This window comes from Cyprinodon variegatus, unplaced genomic scaffold, assembly GCF_000732505.1.
Source record: "Cyprinodon variegatus isolate N-32 unplaced genomic scaffold, C_variegatus-1.0 Scaffold46, whole genome shotgun sequence".
Taxonomy (NCBI): Eukaryota; Metazoa; Chordata; class Actinopteri; order Cyprinodontiformes; family Cyprinodontidae; genus Cyprinodon; species Cyprinodon variegatus.
Genome location: NW_015150499.1, coordinates 1,431,088 through 1,438,360, shown reverse-complemented (window position 1 = coordinate 1,438,360; position 7,273 = coordinate 1,431,088). Strand labels below are relative to the sequence as shown.

The following is a 7,273-nucleotide window of genomic DNA, read 5'->3' as shown; positions in this document are numbered from 1 at the left end:
CCGATAGGGGGCCGATTATATCGTGCATCCCTAACTAATACCCTTAAGTGGGTTTGGTGCCACATAGAAGGGAAAAAGCTAGAGCACAGATCCATGCATGGGAGTAGAAATAGACTCTAAACAAGCAAGCTTAAAAAACATGGAGTTAAACATATACATGCTGGTGCTTTGTGCAACCAAAAAAAAATCTGAATTTTGATTTCTGGCCAAATTTTTAAGCCGGAAAGGAAATATTGTATTTCAGTTTCCCTAATAAATTGAGCAAAATTGAAGCGTAAAAAAACAAAAGAAATATCAAATATTAAGATAGAAGAACACATTAATCTTACGGAAAAACTTAATATGCAACCAGACACAGCAGTTTCTCTATAAATTTGAAGTCTTATAATTATAATTAGGTAATAATGCACAGCTTGAATGACTGTAAGTTAACTTAGCTCCACATCTCCTTTATTGCTTTGCTTCATGGGTCCAAAGTCCCTCCTTTCTGCACATCTGCTCAGAGCATTTCTTCCTGCAGTGCATCGTTCCAGCAGCTCCATCTTTAGCTGCTTTCATGCTAAATTCCATCATCAGGTGCATCTAAAAAACGTCTCTCAGGTGCAGCATCTAGATTCCCATCTGCCCTGCAGCTGAAAACTAAAAGGCTTCATCCTAAACGCCTTCATTCAGCAGGATTTAAAGCTCTTTTCCGCTTAGCTGCATTTATAATAATAACAATAATAATACTAATTGAACTTTATTGATCTCACATTGGAGAAAGTTTCCTCTGCATTAAACCCATCCCCTTGGGGAGCAGTGGGCTGCCATTGTGGGGCACCCAGGGAGCAATTGGGGGTTAAGGGTCTTGCTCAGAGAGGCAGTCTGTGGGAGTGGGTGTCAAACTCAGAACCTCAGGGTTCCAAGCTCTTTGCCCTAAACCACTAAGCCCCCACTCCTCACTTTAAAGCCCCTCCCTCTGCCTGCTGCTGTGCATCAAACTCATCCAGCTTCAGCACCATTTAAATTCCCCCCCCCCTGCAGCTACATACCAAACACCCAAACTTGAACTTACTCCCACCTCCAGCAACCATCACTCTTTGTCCTATTTGCTATAAATGCTTCTTCCCATTAGTGAGTTTATGTTTGATGACTTTTTAATGTCTATAATCTTATTTTCTCATAACATCAGCAGATTTCTTACATCTTTGTTGTGGTGCAGGTTTCTTATGGTGTCCTAAAAACGTGACCTTTCTACCTGCTGGTGACATTTTCCCCAGAGCCTTTTGGCTCCTCAGACAGTTTGTGTTTCAGCCACAATTAAATCAACAGTCGGCATTTCAGCTGAACACAAACTGGGTTGATTTGCCCGCTCTGTAGCTACAGACTCTGATCTTGTTCATATTTTAACTCAGAATACATCCTGCTTTAGTTGGTGAGTTTTATTGACATATAGATGATAAATGGAGTAAATTATAAGCTTTAAACAGAAGCCACATTCACCCAATCACAAACATGCACATTGATGCACGGATAAGCAGGTAACTTTGGGTTAAATGCCTTGCCCAAGGGCTTTTAGATACCTGGAAGTACTTTGCTGGAATGAAACCCACAGCTTTCAGGTTGGTAGATCATTACCTCTCCCCTTGGTGGTCCAACTGAATATTATTTAATAACAAACCTTCTTTCTAATGTTTTAGTTTAGTTTCTGAATTTATTCTTATCTTAGATTTTTCATCTGATTCTTTTCCTTGAACGTTTCAGTCGACCTTTAATGGTCCAGTCATCATTTTTTATCAGTTTAACTGAAAGATCAAAAAGTGAAGAATTCCTGCAATATCTATGAAAACATGAAGGTGAAATGCTGCGAGGAAATGGATACGTCATCTGATTTTGCAACAGGCTGTTCTGTAAGGGTGTATCTGTCTGATTCAGCTACAAGCGTTGCATGCAGCGTTGCATGCAGCGTTGCATGCAGCGTTGCATGCAGCGTTGCATGCAGCGATGCAGCGTTGCATGCAGCGTTGCATGCAGCGTTGCATGCAGCGTTGCATGAAGTTTCACTGCAGTGAGTTTTTCTCTCTAATGCGTATCTATCTGCTTTAATGGCCGCCTGCACTGCGCACCATCATTCTGCACCCTGGCTGAAGCCTTTTAGTAAAATTAGGGTTAGGGAACCATAGAAATTACAAACATTTATTTAATTCCAACTCTTAGAATTAATTGTTTCCGATCAGATCTGATATCAAAGTCTATTGCTGGTATTTAAAAAAAATACATTTTGATAAAATGTTTCTTTTTATCATTGTCTCCCTTTTATATTCTCTTTCTTTCATCTTTTCTCCTTTTTCCTGTTCTTCTTACATTACAGTATCCATATAATCTGTAATACTCCCTGCATGAATTATAATAAAGCTATTTATATTAATAAATCAAAGCGATAGACGTACTGCTCCACGTGTGAAAGTAAAATCTGTTGGGTTCTTTTTTGGCATCAAGACAATTATTCTTATTGCCACACTGCTGGACAGGACTAACCTGACAACAGCCAGATGCATGTCTCGCTCCGCCTAGCTCCGTGAGTGGAGCTACAGTAGGCGGAGCGAGACATGCATCAGAAAAAAAAAACTGCTGTTACCTAAATGACATGACTGTGCAGTTATGCAACATATTGATGTTAGTATTAAATAAAAAATTGAACAGCGAATGAATAAAGTAATGGTAAATTTTGGCTGAAAGGACAGTGGGAAATGATTTTTTTTCCTTTTAGCGATCTTTGGTTATTCTAATCTATGATTTGATGTTTTGGAATTAACATGAGAATTGATCCTAATTGGAAATTAGTTAGTTTTGGACTTTAGAAGTACTTTAAAAAGTAGATTAATCTGATTCTTCATTAGGAGGATTGAGCAAAGCAGGGGTCATATTGGGGCCCTTTACTTGTGTTTTCGAACCCCCCCAACTGCAAATCAAGAATGATTTGCCTCCTCATCACAGCTTATCGGTGCAAATGGAGACCTTTTAGTTTTATTACGACACAGTTATAACAGAAAATCTAAGCAGTTTTTTTTAACAGTCCTTTTAATGTCTTCACTTATTAAACTTGGCAAAACACAAATTTTATTCCTAAAACTAAAAAAAGTGTCTAATGTTTTTTTTTTTTTTTATAAAAAAATAAAGAACAAATGTTTTTTTTATGTTCTGGCTCTACCGTAGATATTTTTATTTATTTTTTTTTTTACATCCTTTTCCTACAAAAAACGTATTGTTGAGTTTTAATTAAAATATTACATGCTCATATTTACGGAGCAGCAAAGAAAATAAAAATAAATCACATATATATTTCTTAATCATTTGGATTCTGGACTGGACATTGAAGAAATCTGTTTTTTCTCTATAGTCGGTGGAGGAACAGAGTAAATTTAACCATTTAAATTTAATATAGTGAAATTAGCTGTTGAATATGATGACTTCTTTTAAACATTAAAATGAGACGTTCAGTTTGGCTTGTCTGGAATCTTAACAGGAACATTTAACCACAAGCATGAATATCTGATTCTAAAAGCAGCTTTACCAGCAGTTCAACTGTTTGCATAAAAACTTGCTCCATCTGCGTTTCTCTTTCTCCTACATATTCAATATCTCTGCATTCAAAACAACACGAGAAACCATTTCTTCCATAACAAAAACCAAAGACTCAGCAGACTCTTCTCAAACTCAAAGGTGCAAAATATACTGATTTATAAGAATTTCTGCAGTAGCACAAACATCACATGGATGCAGAATTAGATTAGTTTAGAGTTTAAAACTTCATGCATTTAATCTGCATGCTAACTGCTGCTCTTTATGCCATCACTTTACGTAGATCTTAGTGACTAAGATGCTGGATGATGGGGCTGTGATGATGGTAATCAGAGAGAGGAGGGAAGATGTGGTCGCTTCATGATCGATAACAGTTTTCCTGATATTCTGCTGATCTTTTTTAAAAGAAGAAACATGAAAGTTTGTACAGCAAACTTATATGTGTTTATCATTAAAGTACGATGAGTTGCCAGAGAAAAAACTAGAATGACAAGAGCCTCCCTGGGGGGTTATAATCCCTTTTTTGCTGTGAGCTGCTGGTCAGCTGGCTGAAAGAAGGGGATTCTTTCCCCCATACAAAGAAGACAATATCGTCTGTAAACATGGACATTTATAGGATGCAAACTAACAGAGCTCCATTAATCAACCTTTTTAAAGTTAACCTGAAAACTACATTTAGCAAATTAACAGATAAGGGAACAGCCTGCAGGCTGGATAGAGCAGCCAGACTGACCGAGGAAATAGATCGGGCTACATTTAAACATTTAAAATAAACCCTTAAAAACAAAAATCAAAATGATAATCTTTATATTTTACATCAAAAATTTTACTTATATTTATTTATAAAACATTTGTTTCTAATTGTAAGTCACAGAGTGTTTAAAGGTTGCTTTAGTGTTTTGAATAAAAACAAAAAGATCAAATTAAACCCTTATTTTAACATTTAATATTGTAGATCTCATGCCTGCAAATGAGTTATACTTAAAAGTGATGCTGTCCCTGATTCTGTGAGGATTTCAGCTGATAAAAATAAAATAAAACCAGGCGATAAACGATCAGGTGAGCCGACTATCATTGGTCTGAGTTTATATAAAGTCCAGCAGAGTTTTCTAAGTGGCTGTTTATTGGGAAACTTTAGGGAACCGAGCTGCACGTCTGTTTACAGAGACGGATTACAAAACCAAGGTAAACTTAGCAGAACCTCAATGAAAACTTTAAAACCTGATAATCTTAAATCAGTAAAGCCTCAGAAATGACAAGTTGGTTAATTTTACACCAAATATGCAACACAAATGCCAGAAAAAAGGAGAAGTAATTAAGTTAAAAACACATTAAGAGAAAATTTTTCCTTTTTTGCAACATTACTCTGCAACTGAATGTTTAAAGCAAACATTCAAACAAGTTCCCCTTTTTCAGCCATGTGTGCCAACTGCCTGAACTTCTTGTTTCTACTGACTGAGCGTCTAATAAAAAACTACAATCCAGATAAAATATGAGAAAACTGCAGCTGGAAAATGGGAACCATTGAAGCTATTTGCATGCTGGAGGAGATGGGACTGAGTCAAAGTGTTTGATTGTTGCTGATTGTGAGCAGCCACTTCCTCTCTCCACCATCAGGCTGCAGAGAAAACCGTCCCTGCTGCAGCTGCTTCAGACAGAAACCACTAAATAACTTCAATAAACGTTTCGCTCTGACCTGTTTGCTTTTTTCTTTTCTCATGAGTGAAGCTTTTCTTACAGAACGTCCCTAAAGTGTTGCATGCAGTGAAGCAGCATGCAAACATGCAAAGGGAGATATGATCACAGAAAGTTTTAAAAAGTTAAGATTAAACATAAATCCAGAGAGTTGGGGGGAATTTTTTTAAATATATTTTTAATCCTGTTTGGTTTTTAGGTTATTAGGAACTATTGAGAAATAAATCAAGAGTTAAATTTAGGAACCAAAAGAGTTTCAAAGGCTTTATGCGTGAAATGTCGCAGTAAATGTTTCTTTGGTTTGGTTTAAGTTTCAAACGCAGGAGAAACAGAAAGAAACAAAAAGAGGAAGAGTGATCACCTGACTTTAAAACTATTTCTCTGCTTTGTTTCTCCGGTCAGTTTCCAGCAGCTGGGCTCACCTTCTCCTCCCTGAAGCTGCAGATCTGCGGCTCTTTATTCTAAGCGCAGCAGCTTCTCCTTCCTGAGCGACAGCGACGCTGCATCATTGACGGTTTGAGGAAAAATAAATTAGAATTAAACTGTTTTTAATCCAGAGTCCAAAGAGGGAAAAACATCAAAGGATGAGATCCTGAATGAATGAAGCCGGGAGGAGATGAAGGAGCAGCAGGTTTGTGATGCAGAGGCTGCAGGAGGAGAGGCGCAAAATAACTTAACTTCCGTCTGAAATGAAAATATAGATTTAAAAAAAACTGGAGAGGCTGATTTACAGGCGCAGCACAGCGCCCCTAGCGGAGCTACCAGTACTGCACTGATTAAAACCCTTCACATATCCTTAAAAGAAATTCATGTCCCCTTAATTTGAGCAGGTAAAAAAAAGTAAAATTGCCATATAAATGATTATCTGAACTTAAAATAAGATCATTAGATATTATGCACTTATATAATGGAGTTTTAGTTTTTCTCCTTATTTTAAACATAAGTCATCATTTTCTATCTGCAAATGGTCTTACATCCTTAAATCAGAGGAAAATAAACTAATTTCAGGAAAAATTGTCCTACTTTTATTTTAATTTGTGCTCTGCATATTATCAGTTCAAGGGCCCCTTAACAGGGCCCAGGACCAGCGGCCCCTCTTGCCCCCCAGTCTAGCCGCCCATGATCATAGATAATAATTCACCAGTTATAGACGATGGTTCATGATCTCTATTTATCTGACAAAGAACTAAACTGCAGGATGTTACACACACTGTCATCAGAATAACAGACAGTCAGCAGTTAATGGTGTGTGTGTGTGTGGGGGGGGTCATTGCTAAGAAGTCAGGAAGATCCAAATATCTTTCTATTAAAACCCAATTTCTGCAAAGAGAAATAACAGAAAACAGTTTTCACTGACGCTGTTGGGATTATAAAATAAAGAATTGAGGTGATTGATTTATAGGAAAAACATCAACAACTATAAATCTTTAAGTGTGGAGGGATTTTTTTTATTCATCTCCTCTGAGTGAATAGTTTCCAGAATCTCCTTTAGCTGCAAGAATGCAAGTGTTGAAAGGTGTTTGTACCCAAGAATAGAACTGAACCAAATAGAATAGAACAAATAGAATAGAATGGACTAGAATGGAATAGAACTGAACCAAATAGAATAGAACAAATAGAACAGAATAGAATAGAACTGAACCAAATAGAATAGAATGGACTAGAATAGAATAGCATAGAACTGAACCAAATAGAATAGAACAAATAGAATAGAATAGAATAGAATAGAACTGAACCAAATAGAATAGAATGGACTAGAATAGAATAGCATAGAACTGAACCAAATAGAATAGAACAAATAGAATAGAATGGACTAGAATGGAATAGAACTGAACCAAATAGAATAGAACAAATAGAATAGAATGGACTAGAATGGAATAGAACTGAACTGAACCAAATAGAATAGAACAAATAGAATAGAATGGACTAGAATAGAATAGAATAGAACTGAACCAAATAGAATAGAACAAATAGAATAGAATGGACTAGAATAGAATAGAATAGAACTGAACCAAAT

At 36.5% G+C, this 7,273-nt stretch overlaps 1 protein-coding gene across 1 annotated transcript in view; it reads right to left on the bottom strand.

The window, feature by feature from the left end:
• Positions 1-5,916, bottom strand: part of LOC107082021 (growth factor receptor-bound protein 2-like) — a 42,558-nt gene extending 36,642 nt beyond the window's left edge. The window contains exon 1 of the mRNA XM_015370442.1: positions 5,618-5,916. The gene's annotated coding sequence lies outside the window, so the exon portion shown is untranslated. The remainder of the gene's footprint in view (positions 1-5,617) is intronic.
• Positions 5,917-7,273: the final 1,357 nt, after the last annotated feature.